At 43.7% G+C, this 23,555-nt stretch overlaps 1 protein-coding gene and 1 pseudogene across 9 annotated transcripts in view; one reads left to right on the plus strand and one right to left on the minus strand.

The window, feature by feature from the left end:
- LOC309362013 (putative G-protein coupled receptor 34) overlaps positions 1-23,555 on the minus strand; it is a 302,268-nt gene that overhangs the window by 215,506 nt on the left and 63,207 nt on the right. The gene's annotated exons all lie outside the window — the stretch shown is intronic.
- Positions 398-935, plus strand: LOC309362040 (DNA-binding protein inhibitor ID-3-A-like; annotated as a pseudogene). Its single transcript has 2 exons — positions 398-509; positions 583-935. The product of its transcript is annotated as a DNA-binding protein inhibitor ID-3-A-like (transcript).

The following is a 23,555-nucleotide window of genomic DNA, read 5'->3' on the forward strand; positions in this document are numbered from 1 at the left end:
AAACTAAATTTGGCATAAATTGTGTCTTTATTTGGGGAGGTCATGGGGGTCTTAACACGCAAAGCACCAAGGTCAGCCATGGAAATCTTGCAACACGTCATAGATTCCATAGGTCCTCTCCAGTTGTACAGAAGATAGAAGGAGAGAAAGAGAAAAGACACTGACTGGGGAAAGGATCAGAAAATATCTGCTACTGCAAAGGTAGCATTTCTGTTTTTAAAATATATACATGGGGCTTTTTTGCAAAAAGAAGCATTTTCTGCGTGCACACAATAGAAAATCACCCAGGCTGGCAAGCAAGGGGCAGTATCTCGAGGTTGCTTGCTTGCTTCTCCCGCCTTTATGAAGGAAATCTTGCCCTTCTGCAAATCCCTGCTGGTTTCTCCTCCTTCTGGACATGAAAGGAATCAGCCCTGTCAGATCAGTCAGGATCTGCTAGGAAGCAAGCTGCGTGCTGCCTCTCTGATCAGAGCCTCACCATCACCCAGGGAACGAACAACAGAACGAAGGCCCTCGGCCAGTGACTCCTGTTGCAAAGGCCTTCCATAAAATGAGATGAGTCTTGCCAAAACAAAACACCAGAGCCCGGCTCAGGAGGAGCCCAAGAACCTCCTTTACAACATGAATGACTGCTACTCCAAGCTGCGCAAGTAGGTGCCCGGGATCCCGCAAGGCCCCAAAGTCAGCCAAGTGGAAATCTTGCAGCACGTCATCGACTATATCTTTGACCTGCAGATCGTGCTAGAGGAACAGGCAAAGAAGGGGCAAGATCCGCCCACAGCCGAGACTTCCCTACTCTCTTTAAAAGCTACAGAGTGGGCATCTGAACTTTGCTCAAAAGAGGAGAGGAACCTCTGCCACTAACTTCTTAAAGCACACTGCAAGTGGGGAATCCTGGCATTTGGTTCTCTCCAATGAGACAGGAGATGGAAGAAGAGAGAAAAAATAAAGCCCTAAACAGGGGAAAGGATTAGATGTTTTAACCCCGTGCATCCAGTAATGAAGAGACCACCATCTTTCTGTAGAACATGGGTTTGGCCAGCCAGTTGCTGATGCCTTGACTGGTCTTCCAGAAACAACTTTGTGCCCTCAATCGGTTATTCTCTTCCAACGGCCTGAAAACAAAATTTGCAGGCCGGGGAGTGGGGGCGTTGAAAGCAAGCCCACTTTTCACTAACTATCATATGGCTGTATTAAACAAGAAGAAACTTTGCAGAAAAAGAAATTTTGTGGCGTTTGTGTGTCATACTGGGCAGATTATTATTATTATAATTATTGTTATTAAAGCTCTGAACACTCAGATTCTTCATGCTATTTTACTGGTCATGAGATTTCTTACTGAAATCACACACTTCCAACAATGCAGCAACTTGTGACAAATGTGGACTGATCTGTCATTTGCTCAGAAAAAAGGGCAACAAAAAACTCCAACAACTTTGCATATATGCAGCTTGTATGTATATTTTGGATTATAGTTTTTTAACATAATTTTTGGGGGGTGAAGGGGACTTTCAAGAACATGAAAACTGATGTGTCTTAGGGCTGTTTTGCCTCATGGTTTTTGTTGCTCAACTCTAATAGAAAGAACACACATGTATCCTTTTTTGTCAGGAAGGTTGATTTCTTCATCCATAAATTCTACTTCCTTTGGTGTGTGTGTTTTTTAAAAAAACTTTTCATAAAAGCTTTTTGCATAATAAATCTTAAGTTGGTGTTTCTTTTAAAAGAACCAAATACACACACACACACACACACACACACATATGCACATTGCAATTTCTGCTGCAGTTTCTCAACATACATAGCAGAGTTTATGCTTCAAGAGGAGAGAAGTGAACGGCAGTGCTTCATCAGCCAGATTTGCCTCTGTGGCAGCAACACCGTCAACTTGAATGTGCTGGACATCTGTGGTTTTCTGCCTCCCCCCACCCTCTTTTACTCCCACTTTCCTCCTCCATATGATAAAACTTTCCTCTTCATTGCTTCTGCTATAGTACTATCTTTCCTTTTGAAATAAAAAATTGCAGGTTTCTCCACAGTTTCTGTACATACATCAGCAGTATGTATGCTTCAGCCCTTTCCTACACCAATATGGATTCCGTTCCAAACATGCCTTCAGGTGGTACAGCCACACAGTTCACACCCTGCCCTTAATGAACCTTTCAGTTACTGCACACACTCCAAATTTGCGGAGGATGCACCTGTGTTATTCGCAGCCAGGTATTCCCAAACCCTCAACAGAAGTTTCCTTTCTCCTTTTCTGCACCTCGATACAATCCCTTGCCAACACCTGTCCAAAAGATGCAGCCACACAACTCAGACCTTATATAATCCATGGATGAAATATAAATATCTCCTGGAACCTAAAACTCCTTGGTACATTTCACACATTGAAGCCTTTGCCGTTAAGAAGAAAAACATGAAGGGAAATTGTGCAACATATAAAATGTTATTGGGGGGGGATGGATTAATTAAGAGGAAAGGACTTTGACATCCATATATATTTGACAGACTGGCTCCAATACTTCCAACTGAATGAAAGACAAGGAAAATAGGGCTTGCTGGAGAAATATCAAAACTAAAGGGAACTCTAATACAGCATAAAGGAAAATATCTATCTAAAATGTATAATCTCCTCCACAATTCACACCCTGCCATTATAGAACTTTTTCTCATTTAAAACACTCAAACTTTTCTGAGGATGAACACCTCTGAACACATAGGGACAGAGAAAGCTAACACATTATGCAGCTTGATTGCCCCCCAATGGCAGAACCTACAGAGTGCTCCTTGCAGGCGTACCTCAAACTTTAATACCATGGGGCTCCAAACATTTGTTCCAACTAACCAAGTAAGGCATCTTTCCAACTGCAACAGCCCCATTTCTTTTGTATTTTTTGGTTTTGAAATAAAAATTAAAAAAGAAAAAGAAACCATTTGCAGCCCCTGGAATCAGCCAGCAAGTGATCCACAAGAGCCAGATTCTGGACTTGAAGAATCCCAAGCACATTTATTTGGCTTTTTCATTCTCTCTGCAAGAGAAGAGAAGTGAAAGGCAGTGCTACATCTGGCGCAGTCATTAGGGAGGTGCATTCAGGGATTAATTCCCAAAGAAGAGGAGGGGATCCTAACAACCAGAAAGGATGCTCTGCTTGGAAAGCAGCAAAGAGCTGGCTGCTCCATCCCTTCCTCCTCCTCCTCCTTCTTCTTCTTCTGCTGCTGCTAATGAGACCTGGAGCAAAGCAGGCCGCGTTCCTGGCTTCGTCATCGGTGCAATTTGCAGAAGGGTGGTTTCCGCAGCCCCCCACCATCCCACCCCCTTCCTCTATACTATGTAAATAGAATTACAAGATTTCCCACAGTTTCTGCTTTCCTCTTCATAGCTGCTGCTCAAGTACTATCTTTCCTTTTGAAATAAAAAATTGCAGGTTTCTCCACAGTTTCTGTACATACATCAGCAATATGTATGCTTCAGCCTTTCCTACACCAATATGGATTCAGTTCCAAACATGCCTTCAGGTGGTACAGCCACACAGTTCACACCCTGCCCTTAATGAACCTTTCAGTTACTGCACACACTCCAAATTTGTGGAGGATGCACCTGTGTTATTCGCAGCCAGGTATTCCCAAACCCTCAACAGAAGTTTCCTTTCTCCTTTTCTGCACCCCGATACAATCCCTTGCCAACACCTGTCCAAAAGATGCAGCCACACAACTCAGACCTTATATAATCCATGGATGAAATATAAATATCTCCTGGAACCTAAAACTCCTTGGTACATTTCACACATTGAAGCCTTTGCCATTAAGAAGAAAAACATGAAGGGAAATTGCGCAACATATAAAATGTTATTGGGGGGGGGGATTAATAAATTAAGAGGAAAGGACTTTGACATCCATATATATTTGACAGACTGGCTCCAATACTTCAAACTGAATGAAAGACAAGGAAAATAGGGCTTGCTGGAGAAATATCAAAACTAAAGGGAACTCTAAGCCCCGCCATCACTTTCACTACAGCCATTCCACTCTGCATTCTAAACAAAGGTAGTTGTACTTTCCCTCTCCTTTCCTTCTGAAAAGCTCAAAGCAGCTAACAAAAGAATCAAACCATGACTTAGCAATTGAGAATATTTGTTAGGAAACAGCAGCAGAGATAACCTCCCCTCCTCCCCTTCTCTTTACTTATTTGCTTCCATTTAAAGGGGGGAAGAGAAGCATGCATGTGTGAAAAGCATTGTCCAATGAAATTTGATATTGTGTCACATCAGGCCCACAGATTTTTCAAGAAAAATTCAATGGTGCATTACCGGGCTATCAGCCCGTGTGTAGTCCAGATTCTGCAGTTTGATTGCACCTAAATGGCAGAAAATGCAGACTGCTCTGTGTCAGAGCTGGCCCACACCTCCTTGCAGGCATGTCTTAAACTTTAATACCAAATATCAAAACAAAAGGGAACTCTAATCCAGTCTAAAGGAAAATATCTATCTAAAATGTATAACCTGCTCCACAATTCACACCCTGCCATCAAATAACTTTTGTCTCACTTAAAGCGCTCAACCTTTTCTGAGGATGCACACACTGAGAACACATAGAGCCAGAGAAAGCTAAAACTTTCTGCAGCTTGATTGTCCCCAAATGGCAGAACCTTCATAGTGCTCCTTGCAGGCGTATTTTAAACTTTAATACCATGGGGCTCCAACCATTTGTGCCATATGACCAAGTAAGGCATCTTTGCAACTGCAGCAGCCCCATTTCCTTTCCATGGAACAACAATTAATGTCGTGTGAAAGCAACATTGGAAAAAATAACAGAATAATTAGCAACACCAAAGCAATAATCACCACATCTAAATACAACCTACGGCGCAAAACTATTCAATTCTACATGCCCCTGCTATTTGCAGAATCTACTGATCCCAGCAGAGCTAAATCTCTGCTGAGGACTTGTTGCCTCAGTTGGTCGGAATCACGGACTGCAGGTACAAGGCAGGGCACACTGAGCAGACCTCCTGGCCATCTAGGGCTTTAGCCCCCTCAGTATTTCTAGACAGGGGGCTCAGTTCCCCCAATATTGAGGGGCCCGGTGCTGGGCTCTTGCTATGGGGCTGCACATGACTGTCACCAGCAGCTGTGGGAAGCCCAGGGCCCTGTTAGCAGCGAGGGACAGGCAACAAATATGAATGGCCACGCCTGGCAGGTGAGGCGAAGATGGATGAGAGCGAAGGGGAAACATTTGATTTTATCTTTTTGCATACTGCAGGACCTGATAACAGGTGTCCAAACAAATAAACATTTTTTAACCAGGAGGAAGGAACTAGAATGATTTGCAACTAGAGCAAAATTTTTAGTTTTATCATCACATCTTAAGCCAGCCTATGGGACAAAACAATAAATTTGATGCGGGGCACAAGTAGCCGAGTGGGACACATTTAGGTTACATTGACGAATTTGACCACATAGAGCCAAAGAAATGGGACTGGCTAGCAAGGCAAAATGGAGCAGAAATTGGATTGTTAAAACCTCCCCCCCCCCCCAATTTGGGACAAACTGGTGGAGGCGATAGCGATGGGGCAGCTACAAGAATTCTTGGGGGAAACGAATTTGCAGAACTATTAAGGAAACAGTTCAAAGTAAAATATTTAGGACCAGCAAACAACTATCTTGGTCTAGAGAATCAGTGATGGAAGTTTTTTGTTAAGTGAAAGAAACACAATAATTGAGTTGCTTGAATGGAACAACAAGCACAACTGGTTATAAAGCTGGGAATTGTGTTGCATGATGTGTGGATACTTTTGTATATGTTTATAATACTGTATTTCTGTTCAAATGGGAGGGTGTTAGGAAAACATTCTTTAAGAAACAGATGAAAGTTCCTGGAAGCTTTTAAAAGGGTTCCAGAATTTTCTTTACAGCATAGGAGTGGCACTCTAGGATTGATTGGTGTCCACTGGAGGTGCAAATAAAGGGAGGAAGTTGCAGGCTGCAATGTCAGTACAAGGAAAACACACACACAAACAGACACACACTGTCTTTGCAGATTATGGCGGGGCCTTCGCAGATGCCTCCAGAGGTTGCCTCTCCTGCAGAGGATGATTTGCAGGGGGCCCGGGCACCTTCTTCCAGAAGGAAATGTCATCTGAGGAAGTGATCCAGGAGGAGGGCAAAGAAGAGCAGGGATGGTGATTCTACTGTACTTCATTGTCAGGTAAATCGTCGCAGAGCTCTGATGCGATTCAGATGTCACCTTGGACCTCTACTGGGGTCAGAGTGAGGCCATCCCAGGCCTTTCAGCTCCACCTAAGGTAGAGAGGCGATCGCCATGACGGAATGTTAGACTCAGGGTTGCCAAGATCCCCACAGCTCGCTGGGATTGTAGGGACGCAGACGTGTGGACTGCTGAAATGGCTCCACATTTCGAATTGAAATTCACTGAGCGATAGAAAATGAAGCAGTTATACAGGAAGCTGGCTTGGCAGCAGCTTTGTTGGGACTTCATTAGCGGTTCTTGCCAGCATCAGCCCTGTAAATATATGCATCTTTGTGTTAGGTGCTCTGGGTATCATTCGGCCACTGCTTGCTGTGTTAGACAGGCACCCCTTTTTGTGGTGGAGAAGGGGGCTCAAAGCAGCAAGCCAAAAATGCCCCCTGCCCAAGCAGGGCTGGGGCTGATAAGCAAGAATTCAATACCTCTTGCCCATACTCTCATAAGATTATCTCCCTTGTAAGCCTGGCTGGAAGCTTATACAGATTGGTCAGCTGTTTTGTACTTGTGGGAAGGGTTTCCCAATATTTTAGGATTCCCGTGGCTGTCCAGCCCATGGCCTGGAAAGAGCAAATCTAAAGTCGGTTAGAGAGCTACCTGGGGTAGCCAAAAAGCAGATTGGAAGAAGCTTGCATTGAGGCATATGGCTGGACCCCTTCGATTCTCCTTTTATTCTCGACTTGATTTATCCCCATTGGAGATTGTCCCTAAGAAAGCCCCATGTGATTTCTGTCTGAACCATAATTTATTGCATCCCAAAGACCCCCGTGAATGACGCCATCCCATTGGAACCTTATTCCATGAAATACACATCCCTGGATCAGGCGGTTAAGCTTATCAAAAAAAAGACTGGAAGAGGGGACTTGTGGGCAAAAGGCGTTATTGAATCGGCTTTTAGGTTATTGCCGATTCACCCTCAAGATTTTAAGTGGCTGGGCTTTCATTTGGATGGCACTTATATTGATAAGACGATGCAAATGGGCTCCGCAATACCCTGTGCAGCATTTGAGTCCTTTAGCACCATCCTTCATTGGGCTTTGCGAGTTAAGTCTGGTTCACTGGGGTGACCCATTATCTTGATTATTCTCCTGGCTGGATCATGTGACACCAGCAACTGCATAGTCTTAGTGGACGCCTTTTTTCCATCACTGAGGAGCTGGGTGTCCCGTTGACAGCAGATTAGACAGAGGGTCCTTTTAGCGTATTTAGAGATCCAGATGGATATCATTGCTCAAACAGGCCACTTGCCTATGGAGAAGCTGTCTGCCTTGAAGAAAGTTATTTTGTAATACTTCCTCTGAAGCAAGTGATGCTTCATCAGATCCGATCTTGCTGGGTCATTTAATTAATCTTGCATACAGAGTGGTTGCCCCTTCCGTTCCCTCTTGGCCAGGCTGCCTGCAGCCCGAGGTCCCCTTGCTTTCGTGCACGCTTACCAAGTGAGGTGAAGGCAGATCTCATGCGGTGGTTGCAATTCCTAAGTGAATTCAATAGCAGTTCACCTTGGCAGGATACCTTGAACCTGCAGAGTGATTTTCAGGTTAATGCTGATGCTGCTGGATCTTTGGCCTTTGGTTTTTATTTCAGGGGCTGCTGGTGTGCAAAGCCATGGCCTCAAGCCTGGTGTGGTGAGGCAATCATGTGACCTAACTTTTCTTGAGTTTTCCCCATTGTAGTAGCAGTTCACATCTGGACCGAGGAGTTCAGTGACCGTCGGATCTGCTTTTGGTCTGATAACCAGGCAGTGGTGAGCATCTTGGCAAAACAGTCCTCACGCTCCAGCAGAGTCTCTGCCCCTCCACTCACACTTTCGAGCTGCGCTGCTTAAGGTTTAAAATTGTGGTTTCTGCTCACCTGAGTACAGGATCCTCTAATGATATCGCTGACACACTATCCCATTTTCAGATGGAGCGCTTCAGATCCTGGGCTCCAAACACCCAGCTATTGCTGGACTTTTCCGGACCACCTGTGGCACTTTGACAACAATTAGTAATTATAGGGAGTAGCAGCTTCCATTTCCCCTTCTGCTTTTAGCTCTTATGAGAAGGCCTGGACTGTTTTCTTAGCCTTTAGCTGGCACTCCTCGGCCATTCAAAGGCACTTGCCCCCATCCTCTGAGAAGGCCCTGCAGTATTTGGCCCATCTGCTGCAGATTGGATGTGTTGTTACAATTATCAGAATTCAGTCCACTGCAATGTCTGTTATAGTGAAACTTTATTTTTCAGAGACTCTTGTAAAAAGTTTGTCATGTGCGGGGCCTTGGAAGGTTGGAATAGGCTCCAACTTCATAGGACAGTGGGCAGGAAGCTGGTCAATTTTTACCTATGCAGGTTCTACAACAAATTAAGACTTGTCTGCTGGTTAAAGTTCAAGGAGAGACTCCTTTCAGTATTCCATTGCATTTTTGGTGCACTGAGGGTTGGGGAAATTGTGTTGGAGCCAGAACAGGGTAGAGAGTATGGAGGCTTATTGCTTTGGGACTTTTCCTTACCTGCTTTGGAGCTTGTCATTAGAGTCAGGAGCTCTAAGACAGACCTAGTGGGAAGGAGTACCACCATCAGGCTTCTGGTCATAGGTGAGGAGGGCCCTTTGCATGGTTATGGATACCAGAAATATTTGGCTTTTTGTTCCCCTGGGGGCTGGCCCGCTTCTAGTGCACAAAAATGGGTTCCCATTAGCCAGGCATCAATTTGCTTGCGTTGTGCACCAGTTATTGCGGCTTGCCTGCCACTGAACACGCCTTATTCCTTCTGAATAGGTACTGCTACAAAGGCTGCACATTGGGGTCTGTCAGTAGACAGGATTGTGAATATGGGTCATTGGAAGTCTGACGCTGACAAGGGTTATGTCAGGAAGTGTCGCCAATGATGTCTGTGCTGATGCCTGTTCGTTATTTCCTTTTTTCATAGGAGCAGCTGTGCGCATTTGGATTGTTGGCCACAGCATTGTACATTGGACTGGCAAGCGCGCTGATGAGTCTGGACTGGGGCGCCATCTCAGTCTTCCTGCCCATGTGAACGTATCCTGGATGTCCAGATTGGGAATGCTTTGGGAGGAGTTCCTTCCTTTGGTGCGGTCGAGTGTGACCTGTGCAGGTCCTCCCACAGCGCTGGTGGTGCAGCTGGGCAAAAATGATTTGCTGTCTTCCTCCAGCATAAGCTTGCATTCCTGCTTGCAAGAGGACTTGGATGAGTTGCTGGCAGCTCTCCCTGGACTCAAAATATTTTAAAGCATTGGTTCAAGGTGGTCTGGGGTGTGTGTGTTGGAGAACCTGTTCCCTCCAATGCGCAAAGGTATTCCGTTAAAGGTATCCAGGGATTCACCATGCTTTTGTCGACCCCTTTCGAGGGGTAGGGCCATATATGAGTCCCTGGGAGTATTTGGGGTGAGCTTGAGTCTGATCCTGGTTCATTGCTCCCCCACAATGTTTACTTGTACTGACGATATGGTGAGGCCCAGTCGTCAGTGCTGCCCTGCTGAGATCAGGCGCAGCTAGTCGGGAACCAATGCCTAGACAAACTACCACCGAGCAGGCCAGAAAGTGTGTGAATAAGGCGGCGGTAAAAAAGGTCCTTGCTTTAGGTGGTTCTGTGATTTTGCACCCTGTGATTACCTTCAAGGCTGCTGCCCTCTTTAGGGCTGATGGGGTGCACCTTTCCCTTCAGGACAAAACACCTGGTTGGCTGAGGTTGCGTTGGGTTTGAAGGAAGGGTTGAAATTGTGAGTGGTTTGGGCGACGAGCTTCAGTGCTTGATTGGCAGTTAGGCATTGGTTTAGGAATTGGTTGGTGAAGAGGTATGGATTGGCTGTGCCTGCCCCTTCAAAATGCTAAAATTGTAAAAAAAAAAAAAATCTAGAATGAGGTATACAAGGAGCTGAAAAAATTGTTTAAGATTTTGTTTACAAAAAATGCCAGAGGCTTTTCTGTTAGGCCTAATATCTTATGACATCCCCAAACACAAGAAAAATGTATTCCTTTATGAAACAGCAGCTGCCAGGATATTGATTACAAAATACTGGAAGGGGGACAAAATCCCATCACTATTAGAATCGCAAAACAAACTTGGCGAGTTTGTAGAAATGGCAAAATTGACAGCAATTATTAGAGGCCACTCAAATCAGAGAATAATTAGAGAGTGGGATGGAGTGAAGGAATACAGGAAAAAAATATGGTAAAAACATAAGCACAGGGCAGGGCAGCCATCTCTCTCTCTTTCTCCACATGCATCGAAGAAGCCACATCGGCTTAGCCAAAGATGTCCTCTTGGCTTCAAGCCAAGACAAAAGGACTGTCTTCTTATGGAATAGTTTCCAAGTAGATGTTACTTTTCTAAGCTAAGTCTGCCTTCTGGGATCCGATTGTAAACAGAATGTGTGAGTAAACCTTTTTTATACTTTTATAGAAGACTGTGTCGTGTCTTATCTTTTATGAGGGAAAGGGGGGGAAATACCAGAACAGTTATTATAGAGGCTTTAGTGAGCCTGAGCAAACACATCCGCTGCAAGTTCTAAAAAAGGGGAATGTTACTCTGCTAAATTGTGGAACTTGTTAACAAAAGTTGGAAAAGGATATAATCAGACAATATATCCTCTCTTGCATCCCTGAACATTCCCACAAAAATAAGTACTGGAAGCTAAAACCCCTTGGTAACATAAGATAACATGAAGGGAAATTGGGCAACATATAAAATGTTATTAGAGGGCAAATTAATAAATTGAGATGAAAAGACATTGAAATCCATAAATATTTGACAGACTGGCTCCAATACTTCCAACTGAATGAAAGACAAGAAAAATAGGGTTTCCTGGAGAAATATCAAAATGACTGGGAGGGGCTGTGGAGGGAAGACATAAGCATGTTATAAGGGGGTGGTGAAGAAGGAGGGAAGAGAAGGAAGTACTGGCCTGTTCTCAGATTGGGGACAGCCTCCCTCCTCCTTCTTCCCAACCTGTTGAAGGACCAGACTCAAATTCCTCACCTCTTCACCCCTCAGCAAAAGTCCAAGCTACAACCCCAGGGTGAAGTGCAAACCTCAACCCCACAAGTATTGTTTCCTTAACTAAGTTTTACAGTCAGAGGCTGCTATCTAAAGAAGTACCTCCCATTTCTCGGAAGGCCGCTTCAACTTCATCTAGCACTCAGTCGCTTTCTTCACTGTCTTCCCAGTGCCCCTGGGCAAGCTCTATGGGCTCACTGACATACCTGAGGTCCATAGACCAGTGTTTCCCAACCTTGTGCCTCCAGCTGTTTTTGGACTACAATTCCCATCATCCCTTGCCACTGGTCTTGCTAGTCAGGGATGATGGGAGTTGTAGTTCAAAAACAGCTGGAGGCACAAGGTTGGGAAACACTGCCATAGACTATGCTGCCAACCACAGGGCAGACTATTTCCGCAAGCTGAACACGGAGAGGCAAGTCCACTACTCTGCCATCCGGTCCAAGCTGAATCACATGATTTCCATGCTACCTAGGAGGGGCAACAAGGCAGGAAACTACATAGGCTGCCGCCAGTGAGGTGCAACTTAAAGCCTAGGAAGCAGATGAGCACAAGCCTCATAAACCTCAGAGACTTTGCACTGTATACATCATATGACTGCTTCTGAGAAATGGGATCGTGAGAGCTGGCATACATAACTGCCATACAGGAGGTGCTGCTGGCTTGGTGATGGTTGTTTTTTTTACTTGGCTGCCCAGCCATCTTTGTGATACTGCAAGCCTTTCTCAGGCTTTGCTGTGCCATGGAGAAGAATGGTTTGGAATGGCAACCAATATGCACATTATACCTTGCAGCACAAAGGTAGCCATCGCATGGAAACACCTTCACGTGGCTCTTTGTGGCTTACATTTTGTGTGTGTCACTTGTAAGTGCTCCAGCCTTCACACTTGGCCAATTCTGTACTGCCCTTACAAATGTTGCTTTTTTGGTCAAAGAAATAACAGGCTAACCTGGTTTTTTCAAGGGACAATAATATTAGCCCTTTAGAAAGTGCAAAACGAAAGTGTTTGCAAATGCGATTGTAGTATTCATCTTTTTAAAATATAAACTTTGCATTTTTTCACAGTTACTGTATGCACATCGGCTATATGTATAAATAAATCATCAACAACATCATCATCCTTACACTCCACCCATTGGGCTGGTTTTCCCAAGGGACTCTGGGGGACTTACAGCATACCTAAAAACATCCAGCATTAAAAATCTCCTGATACACGGCTCAGGAGATCAAGAGGGAGAAGGAAGAGAAGGCAGGAAGAGTAACCATGTCAGACCACTAACTCCTCGAAATACAAATGTCTTCCGGATAGATTGCCCATAAACTCCACCCTTGGTCCAACACGGCTACCTCTTCCATGCTTAGCTAATCTCTTCCTCCTTCCCTCTCTGAGGAAAAACACCTATACCTTTTTCCCATAAAAATGTTTAACTTTAAAATATAAAATACATATAGTAATATAAGCAACATCAAAATACCAAAAACCAGTATAATCACAGGGTGCCAAGCCAAATTTAAAATGTTGGTCATGGTGGGGCTCTATCCTGAAAAGATGTCCCACCCAAAGATGTGTGATTCAATCCTGAGTGACTCTTCTTAGCTTGGCTTGTTTTACTATGGCAATATTAGTACTTTGCATTATGACACATTCTAAGTTTTCCCACAATCTTCATGTGCTTTCTCACTCCTTTTCTCCAAGCAGACTGAATCCCTCGCAAACACCCCATCGGATGCCTGCAGCCACAAACCCTGCCAGCACTGAACTTTTCAGTTACATCAACCACTCCACATTTGCTGAGGGTGCATTTGCATTCCTCTCAGCCTGGAATGCCTCCTTCAGGAGTTACAATGAAACCATTTGCAGCCACTGGATCAGCCAGCAAGTGATCCACAAGAGCCAGACTCTGGACTTGAAGAATCCCAAGCACATTTATCTGGCTTTTTCATTCTCTCTGCAAGAGGGGATAAGTGAAAGGCAGTGCTACATGTGGCGCAGTCATTAGGGAGGTGCATTCAGGGATTAAACACCAAAAAAAGGAAGGGATACTAACAGTCAGAAAGGGTGCTCTGCCTGAAAAGCAGCAAAGAGCTGGCTGCTCCATCCTGTCCTGCTTCTGCTGCTGGTTTTGGAAAACCTTAGTACAGAAAAAAAGAAGCTAGAGGAAGCTAAAGACAAGCCACACAAGAAGCCAGTGGCTTCTGTCTTGCAGGTAGATTTTTCAGATGACCCAAACCTTTTCTCAAAAGGGGGGAGAGGAAGAACCACAGGAATATTGAGATGAAGAGGAGGAGGAGGAAGAGGAGTACGACAAGATTGGTAAACACAGAATGCTTTCCATTATTGAAATTACAAGAGATGCATTCTGACAAAATGAAAAGCTTAGTACAAAAAAAAAAAGTTTGTAGTGTGGGTGTTCACCTATGTTGGTGCCTTGTTCAATCTTGCTGCAGAAAAGAGGGGAAAGGATACCCTGCTAGATATATAGACTTTCGGATTAATCATATATATATATATATATATATATATATATATATATATATATGCTTTCGTAGATTTTCACGGGTACAGGAATGCAGGTTTTGGTGTCCTCGGGTGTCTTCCCGTGTAAAAGTTGGGGTGTCTAGGCGACGTTTCGACGAGGTCTCACTCGTCATCTTCAGGCTGGTGCTTTCGGCTTCTTGTTACTGGAACAGAGCAGGATCTCAGTGTTTGAGTTCCTATAAATACTGTTGAGGGGGTGTGGTGTATAGCCTCCAATGTTCTGGGCAGAGAGGAAGTTCCCAGGCTAGTGTGCCTTTTCTTCTTTTGTTCCTTAATTACTTGAGGGATATCTTGAGTGATTTCTTGAGTGATATCCTGAGTACCACTTAGGTGGGTCATTAGGTGTGGATTAGTTGCTAAAGTCTTTGTGTCTTGACCTCTTGAACTTTGTGAAGAGTTTTTCTGAGAAGATGGCTGTACTGCACTTAGTTGTGCTCTGGCTTGGCTTCGTGTATAGGGGCGAGCTGTGGTTTTGTGGCCTGTGTCAGCCAGATCTGTGTAGGGATTGCAGGGGGGTGCAGCATCCGGAGGTGCCACCATGGTTTGGCTACTGGATGGTGTCTGTAATTTATCTGTGGAGAGGGTCTGGGTTTGGGTCTGGTGTGGTTGATTGGTGATGGCGTTCTGTGTGCCTCTGGATCTGGTGTCAGTTTTTGTGGGGAGGGCTAATTTCCAGATGTCTGGAAGCCATCGAGATAGAGAAACACCCTCACAACATGAACAAGCGTGACGACACATCCCGCTTGCCAGACATCTGGAAATTAGCCCTCCCCACAAAAACTGACACCAGATCCAGAGGCACACAGAACGCCATCACCAATCAACCACACCAGACCCAAACCCAGACCCTCTCCACAGATAAATTACAGACACCATCCAGTAGCCAAACCATGGTGGCACCTCCGGATGCTGCACCCCCCTGCAATCCCTACACAGATCTGGCTGACACAGGCCACAAAACCACAGCTCGCCCCTATACACGAAGCCAAGCCAGAGCACAACTAAGTGCAGTACAGCCATCTTCTCAGAAAAACTCTTCACAAAGTTCAAGAGGTCAAGACACAAAGACTTTAGCAACTAATCCACACCTAATGACCCACCTAAGTGGTACTCAGGATATCACTCAAGAAATCACTCAAGATATCCCTCAAGTAATTAAGGAACAAAAGAAGAAAAGGCACACTAGCCTGGGAACTTCCTCTCTGCCCAGAACATTGGAGGCTATACACCACACCCCCTCAACAGTATTTATAGGAACTAAAACACTGAGATCCTGCTCTGTTCCAGTAACAAGAAGCCGAAAGCACCAGCCTGAAGATGACGAGTGAGACCTCGTCGAAACGTCGCCTAGACACCCCAACTTTTACACGGGAAGACACCCGAGGACACCAAAACCTGCATATATATATATATATATATATATATATATATATATATATATATATATAAATATTATATATAATATTTGGAGGGAGGTGGTGGTGGTTGTGGGTCTCCTACTGATGCGAGAGTAGCATGGATTTCATCTAGTTGTAGAAAATGAGTGAAAAGAACATGCAGATCATGGAAAAAGTGGAGTGGTTGAAGTAGCTGAAAAGTTTATTAAGGCAGGTGTGAGCTCTGTGCCTGTACCACCTGATGGCATGTTTGAAAGAGAATCCATTTTGGTGTAGAAAGGACTGAAGCATACCTATTGCTGATGTACGTACAGAAACTGGGAACTCCTGCAATTTTATTTCCCTTACATAGAGGAAGGGGGGTGATGGTGGGGGACTGTGGAAATCACCACTCTGCAAATGGCCACATGGACCGGCAGAGCACGGAGGACAGGGGGAATCTGGCGGCATGGCAGCTGCCACCTGACGAATCCCAGAACTCGGCCCATTTTCCTCCAAACCTCCATTAGCAGCAGCAGCAGCAATGGGAAGGGATGGAGCAGCCAGCTCTTTACTGCTTTCTAAGCAGAGCACCCTCCTCGTTTTTGTTAATTAATCCCTGAATGCACCACTCTAATGATTGTGTGAGATGAAGTTTGCCTTTCCTTTCTTTCCTTTTGCAGAGAGAATGAAAATCCAAATAAATGCTTTTCTTTTTCTTTTTAGTTTTTTTAGATGTGATTTTTCACAACTATTTTCAAGCCCCACTGAATGAGGAAAAAATAACAACTATTGATAGTGATCATACAGACCAGCATTCATATTCACCACTGTCCATTCGAAAGACAGCTAGAGGTTTCGGGAACCCATACAACTCTCCCCCCCCCCCAAGGATCCACTAAGTTCTTATGTCCTCTCCTCTACTGGAAGAGCACTGGTGGGGGGGTGACTCCTCCTGGATCCTGGCAGAGGTCCAAGGAATGGTTTGTCCTGTCTCTCCTTGGCAAAGTGTAATCCCTCGTTCCGATGCAGCTCAGTTTGGGGGCGGTTCGTTCCCACCCTCTACCAATTGGTCACTGACAGGCGGAAGAAGGCAATGCAAGCAACCACACTCACAACACTGGCTCCTAACTCCACGCCCGTCTACTTGCCAGTAACGGAGGTCAACCCTAGGAGAAACTATTAGAGGTTTCTCCCACACACTTCTTTTGCCTTTTTCCTCTTCTCTGGTGTGCTTCTCACTGTTTGTAGCAGAGTTTTCCTCAGACAAGAACAGGAGTCATACTCAAATTGACAGTCAAGAGCTTCTTTATTGCTTGACTGGTTGCACAAGCATTCTGTTACTCTTATATACAACCCTTTATTCCCCTGCTTCTTCTCTCCCCCTCTTCCCCTCAGAAATGCAGTGGCAAAGGTCTAAACTAAATCACCAGGATGAAGTGCAAACCTCAACCCCTTAATCCATGTGTAGTTAACCAAGTTTTACAGTCAGTGGAAATATTTGCTACTTCAATGGTACTATTTTTTAATATAGAATTACAGGGTTTTGCAGAGTTTTTTGAGCTTTTCTACACCAAGATTGATTTCTCCCTCCTTTATTATATTTATTCCTCTCACCATAACAGGTTTCCAAACAAATAAACAACTTTTAACCAAGAGGAAAGAACCAGAATGATTGGCAACTCTAACTAGAGCAAACTAGAGCAAAATCCACAGCTTTTTAAAAACCACATATTAAGCCAGCCTATGGGACCAAACAATTAATTTGGCTCAGGGCACAGATAGCCGAGTGGGACATACGACAGATGTAGATGAACACATCTAGGCCACATTGAGAAACTTGACCACACAGTGCCAAGGAAATGGGACTGGCCAGCGAGGCAAAGATGGAGGAGAAATTGGAATGTTAATTACCCCCCCAAAAAAAATCTGGGGCAAACTGGTGGAGACGATAGCGGTGGGGAAGCTATGTAGAAAATCTTATTTTTCATAAGCCCCCGATTTCCCCCCAGCTTTGTCTTTCTGTAAATTTAATTATCCCAGATTGTATTTCTACATATATAACAGGAGACCAAAACACTGGAAAGAAAATACAGTCTTGAAGAGACTAGTATATTAGTTGTGATGACTATGTTGGATTTCTATTTTGTTGAGTCAGAGTACTACAATCAAGTGCTAGCATATAACTGAGGATGCTTCTAGATTCCATGTTCTATTTTTTGTGCAGCTCATTGTGTTTAACACAATGTGACAAATCAGGTAAAAACTGTTAACCTTATTGTTTTTTCCTGGTGCTGTCAGAGTGTATGCTTTCCACATTTGAAATGCAGTCTGAAAACAAATCATGTATATAATAAATTACCCTCCCCCCTCCAAGTCTGGAGCTAACTGGTGGAGACAATAGTGGTGGGGAAGCTACAAGAATTACTGGAAAATACAGATAATTAAATGCATTCCCCTCTGGGTTGAATCCTGGCCATGGGGGCTCAATGCCCCCAATATTGAGAGGGCCAGCATCCCCCGTTGGGTTGTTGTTATGGGGAAGCAAATGACAGCCACCATCAGCTGCAAAGAGACACACGGCAGAGGTAGCAGAGCGGGAAATGCGACAGATGTGGAAGGACACATCTCGGTCACATCAAGAGATATAACTTCACAGAGAAGTGGGATTGGCAAGGGAAATGGCCCGCTGGTCGTGGATGAGGGAGAGGAATGGGAAGTTCAGATGTGTAGTTCAGATTCTGCATCTTGATTGCCCCCAAATGGCAGAACATTCAGAGTGCTCCTTGCCGGCATGTCTTAAACTTTAATACCAGGGGGCTCCAACCATTTGTGCCATATGACCAAGTAAGGCATCTTTCCAACTGCAGCAGCCCCATTTCCTTTGTAAAAGATTTTGGGCAATTATCCTGCCCAACCCTGCTGTAGATCACCTCATGAAAGCTTTCGGCCAAATATCTAATGACATCCCCAAAGACAAGAAAAATCTATTCCTTTACACAACAGCTGCCAGAATATTGATTGCAAAAAAACTGAAGGGAGGGAAAATTCCATCAGTATCAGAATGGCAAAACAAAATTGGTGAGTTTGTAGAAACAGCAAAATTGACGGCAATTATTAGAGGCCATTCAAATCAGAGAATAACTAGAAAGTGGGATGGAGTGAAGGAAAACATGAAAAAATATGATCCCGGAATTAAAATATTAATAGAGAATGTGTAAAATGTGCAGGGGTAAGCAAGATAATAATAATAGACGCAATTGAAATATTATTAAATAATAGCAACACAACAAGGTGAAAGAAGTAAAATATTGAGATCACACATGGGTGAAGGGGAGTGGGGGGTATATGGGAACCTATAATATCATTTATAATATAATTTGTTAATTGCGCTGTATTTATATAGAGCAAAGGGAAGCCTAGAGCAATTAGATATATTTTAATTTAGGTAATCTCTGTAATAAGCTTGTGTTAGAAAACGAATATGGATTTTGAATTTGATGTTTGTAATATTTTTTTGTTTTGAAATAAAAATTAAAAAAAGAAACAGAAACCATTTGCAGCCACTGGAAGCAGCCAGCAAGAGATCCACAAGAGCCAGACTCTGGACCTGAAGAGTTCCAAGCACATTTATCTTCATTTTTCATTCTGGCCAAATTATGCCAATAACCGTAAACTAAATTTGGCATCAATTGTGTATTTATTTGGGGAGGTCTTGGGGATCTTAAGACGCAAGGCACCAAAGTCAGCCATGGAAATCTTGCAACACGTCAGATTCCATAGGTCCTCTCCAGTTGTACAGAAGATAGAAGAAGAGAGAGAGAAAAGACCTTGACTGGGAAAAGGATCAGATGTATTAACTCTGTGCATCCAGTAATGAAGAGACCACCATCATTCACTTCCAGATAAACTGTAGAACATGGGTCTGGCCAGGCAGTTTCAGATGCCTTGACTGGTCGTCCAGAAACAACTTTCTGCCCTCAATCTGTTATTCTCTTCCAACAGCCTGAAAACAAAATTTGCAGGCCGGGGGGGGGCAGTGAAGGCAAGCCCACTTTTTAATAACTATTGTATTGCTGTATTAAACAAGAAGAAACTTTCCACAAGAAGAAATTTTGTGGGGTTTGTGTGTGAAACTGGGCCGATTATTTTTAAAAAAAAAAAAAAAAAAGCTCCGAACACTCAGATTTTTCATGCTAATTTACTAGTCAGGAAATTTCTTATTGAAATCGCACACTTCCAACATTGCAACAGCTTGTGACAAATGTGGACAGATCTGTCGTTTGCTCAGAAAAAGGGCAACAAAAAATCCCACAACTTTCCATATATGCAGCATGTATGTATATTTTGGATTATAGTTTTTTAATATCATTTTTTTGGGGGGAGGGGACTTTCAAGAACATGAAAACTGAGGTGTCTTAGGGCTGTTTTGCCTCATGGTTTCTGTTGCTCAACTCTAATAGAGAGAAAACACATGTATCCTTTTTTGTCAGGAAGGTTGATTTCTTCATCCATGAATTGTACTTCCTTTGGTGTGTGTGTGTTTTTTTTTAAAAACTTTTCATAAAAGCTTTTTCATAATAAATCTTAAGCTGGTGTTTCTTTAAAAAAACCAAATATATAAATACACACACACACACACACACACATATATATATATATATATATACACACTGCAATTTCTGCTGCAGTTTCTCAACATACATCAGCAGAGTTTATGCTTCAAGAGGAGAGAAGTGAACAGCAGTGCTTCATCAGGCACAGTCCAAAGGGTGTATACATGTGTCCTCTCTATTAGAGTTCAGCAACAAAAACCATGAGGCAAAACAGCCCTAAGACACCTCAGTTTTCATGTTCTTGAAAGTCCCCTTTCAAAATGATGCTAAAAAACTATAATCCAAAATATACATAAAAGCTGCATATATGCAAAGTTGTTGGTTTTTTGTGTTGCCCTTTTTTCTGAGCAAACAAAAAATCTATCCACATTTGTCACAAGCTGTTGCAATGTTGGATTTGAGTAAGAAATCTCCTGACCACTAAATTAGCATGAAGAATACATCTGATCCTTTCTCCAGTCAAGGTCTTTCTTCCCTCTCTCCTTCTATCTTCTGTACAACTGGAGAGGACCTATGGAATCTATGACGTGTTGCAAAATTTCCATGGCTGACTTTGGTGCCTTGTGTGTTAAGACCCCCCCCCCCAGACCTCCCCAAATAAAGACACAATTAATGCAAAATTTAGTTTACGGTTACTGGCATAATTTTGGCCAAAATGAAAAATGAAGATAAATGTGCTTGGAATTCTTCAAGTCCAGAATCTGGCTCTTGTGGATCACTCAATATTGGGGGAACTGAGCACCCTGTCTAGAAATACTGAGGGGGTTAAAGCCCTGGGTGGCCAGGAGGTCTGCTCAGTGTGCCCTGCCTTGTACCTGCAGACAGTGATTCCGACCAACTGAGGCAACAAGTCCTCAGCAGAGATTTAGCTCTGCTGGGATCAATAGATTCTGCAAATAGAAGGGGCATGTAGAATTGAATGGTTTTGTGCCATAGGCTGTATTTAGATGCGGTGATTATTGTTTTGGTGTTCCCTGTCCCCCCCCCCCAATGTTTCTTTCACACTACATTATCTGTTGTTCCATGGAACTGTGTTTTTTCCATCTTTTACAAAGGAAATGGGGCTGCTGCAGTTGGAAAGATGCCTTACTTGGTCATATGACCAAAATGGTTGGAACCCCATGGTATTAAAGTTTAAGATACGCCTGCAAGGAGCACTCTGAATGTTCTGCCATTAGGGGGCAATCAAGCTGCAGAATGTTTTAGCTTTCTCTGTGTTAAGGGGTTTTGGAAGCGTTCATGTAGCTGATGTCTGTACAGCAACATGAACGCTTAAAAACCCCTCAACAAAAGTGTCCTTTCTCCATTTCTGCACCCAGATTCAATCCCTTGCCAACACCTGACCAGAAGATGCAGCCACACAACGCAGACCTTATATAAACCATCGATAAAATATAAATATCTCCTGGAACCTACAACCCCTTGGTGCATTTCACCCATCGAAGCCTTTGGCGTTAAGAAGAAAAACATGAAGGGAAATTGGGCAACATATCAAATGTTATTGGGGGGGGGATTAATAAATTAAGAACTTTGAAATCCATATATATTTGACAGACTGGCTCCAATACTTCCAACTGAATGAAAGACAAGGAAAATAGGGTTTGCTGGAAAAATATCAAAACTAAAGAGAACTCTAATACAGCCTAAAGGAAAATATCTATCTAAAATGTATGATCTCCTCCACATTTCACACCCTGCCATCAAAGAACTTTTGTCTCACTTAAAACGCTCAACCTTTTCTGAGGATGCACACCTCAGAACACATAGAGACAGAGGAAGCTAAAACATTCTGCAGTCTGATTCCCCCCCAATGGAAGTACCTTCTGAGTGCTCCTTGCAGGCGTATCTTAAACTTTAGTACTATGGGGCTCCAACCATTTGTGCCATATAACCAAGTAAGGAATCTTTCCAACTGCAGCAGCCCCATTTCCTTTGTAAAAGATGGAAAAAACACAGTTCCATGGAACAACAGGTAATGTAGTGTGAAAGAAACATTGGGGAGGGGAACAGAAGCTCTAATAGAATAACCAGGAACACCAAAACAATAATCACCGCATCTAAATACAGCCTATGGCACAAAATCATTCAATTCTACATGCCCCTGCTATTTGCAGAATCTACTGATCCCAGCAGAGCTAAATCTCTGCTGAGGACTTGTTGCCTCAGTTGGTCGGAATCACGGACTGCAGGTACAAGGCAGGGCACACTGACCAGACCTCCTGGCCACCCAAGGCTTTAGCCCCCTCAGTATTTCTAGACAGGGTCTCAGTTCCCCCAATATTGAGGGGCTCAGCATCCCCCACTTCCGGGCTGTTGCTATGGGGCCACAAATGACTGTAGAAATAACAAATAGAAATATCCTGTAGAAATATCAAAATGACTGGGAAAGGCTGTGGAGGGAAGACATAAGATTCACTGCATGTTATAAGGGGGTGGTGAAGAAAGAGGGAAGAGAAGGAAGCGCTGTCCTGTTCTCAGATTGGGGACAGCCTCCCACCTCCTTCTTCCCAACCTGTGGAAGGACCAGACTCAAATTCCTCACCTCTTGACCCCTCAGCAAAAGTCGAAGCTACAACCCCACAAGTCTTGTGTCCTTAACTAAGTTTTACATTCAGAGGCAGCTATATAAAGAAGTATCTCCTATTTCTAGGAAGGCCACTTTAACTTCATCTAGCGCTCGGTTGCTTTCTTCACTGTCTTCCAAGGGCTCTCGGGCAAGCTCTACGGGCTCACTGACATCCCTGAGGTCCATAGACTATGCTGCCAACCACAGGGCGGACTGTTTCTGCAAGCTGAACAAGGAGAGGGAATTCCACTACTCTGTCATCCATGCTGTCAAAGAGGGGCAATGCGGCAGAAAACTACATCGGTTGCCACCCAGTGAGGTGCAACTTAAAGCCTAGGCAGCGGATCAGCACGAGCCTCATAAACCTCAGAGACTTTGCACTGTATTCATCAAATGACTGCTTCTGAGAAATGGGATTGTGAGAGCTGGCACACATAATTGTCATACAGGGGGTGCTGCTGGCTTGGTGGTGGTGGTTTTTTTAACTTGGCTGCCCAGCCATCTTTGTGATACTGCAAGTGTTTCTTAGACTTTGCCGTGCCATGGAGAAGAATGGTTTGGAATGCCAACCAATATGCACATTATACCTTGCGGCACAAAGGTAGCCATCGCATAGAAACACCGTCATGTTGCTCTTTGTGGCTTACATTTTGTGTGCGTCACTTCTAAGTGCTCCAGCCTTCACACTTGATCAGTTCTGTACTGCCCTTACAAATGTTGCTTTCTAGTGCTCTTTTGGTCTAAGAAATCATGGGCTAACTTGGTTTTACCAAGGGACAATAATATTAGCTGTTTAGTTTGTTTTAAAAAAACAATAGTGCCTCTCTCTTTTTTATCCCAATATAGGTACATAGAAAAATATTTTTTTCTATGCAACTGATGGCCTGATAACAGATGGCTAACAAAAGACAATGACAAAGACAATGTCCAGTGTCTTGTAACCTTTCCAGCAGCTATTGCCATATCTTAGGGCTCCTTTTCAAAGTGTTTTTAGTGAAATCCCTGAAGTTTGTGGTGTGGATGTGGCTCTTCACCTATGTAGGTGCCTTGTTCAATGGGCTGACAAGGCTGAAACCGGCTCTCATTTCTCTATTCACTATTCCCCTTGGTTATGAAAAGCACCGGGTTGAAATTGACCATTTTTGTGAACTAAATTTCACCCCACATTGGGGGGGGGGTCATTTTTTAAAAAAATA

Source organism: Podarcis melisellensis (genome assembly GCF_964234715.1).
Source record: "Podarcis melisellensis genome assembly, chromosome: Z".
Taxonomy (NCBI): domain Eukaryota; kingdom Metazoa; phylum Chordata; class Lepidosauria; order Squamata; family Lacertidae; genus Podarcis; species Podarcis melisellensis.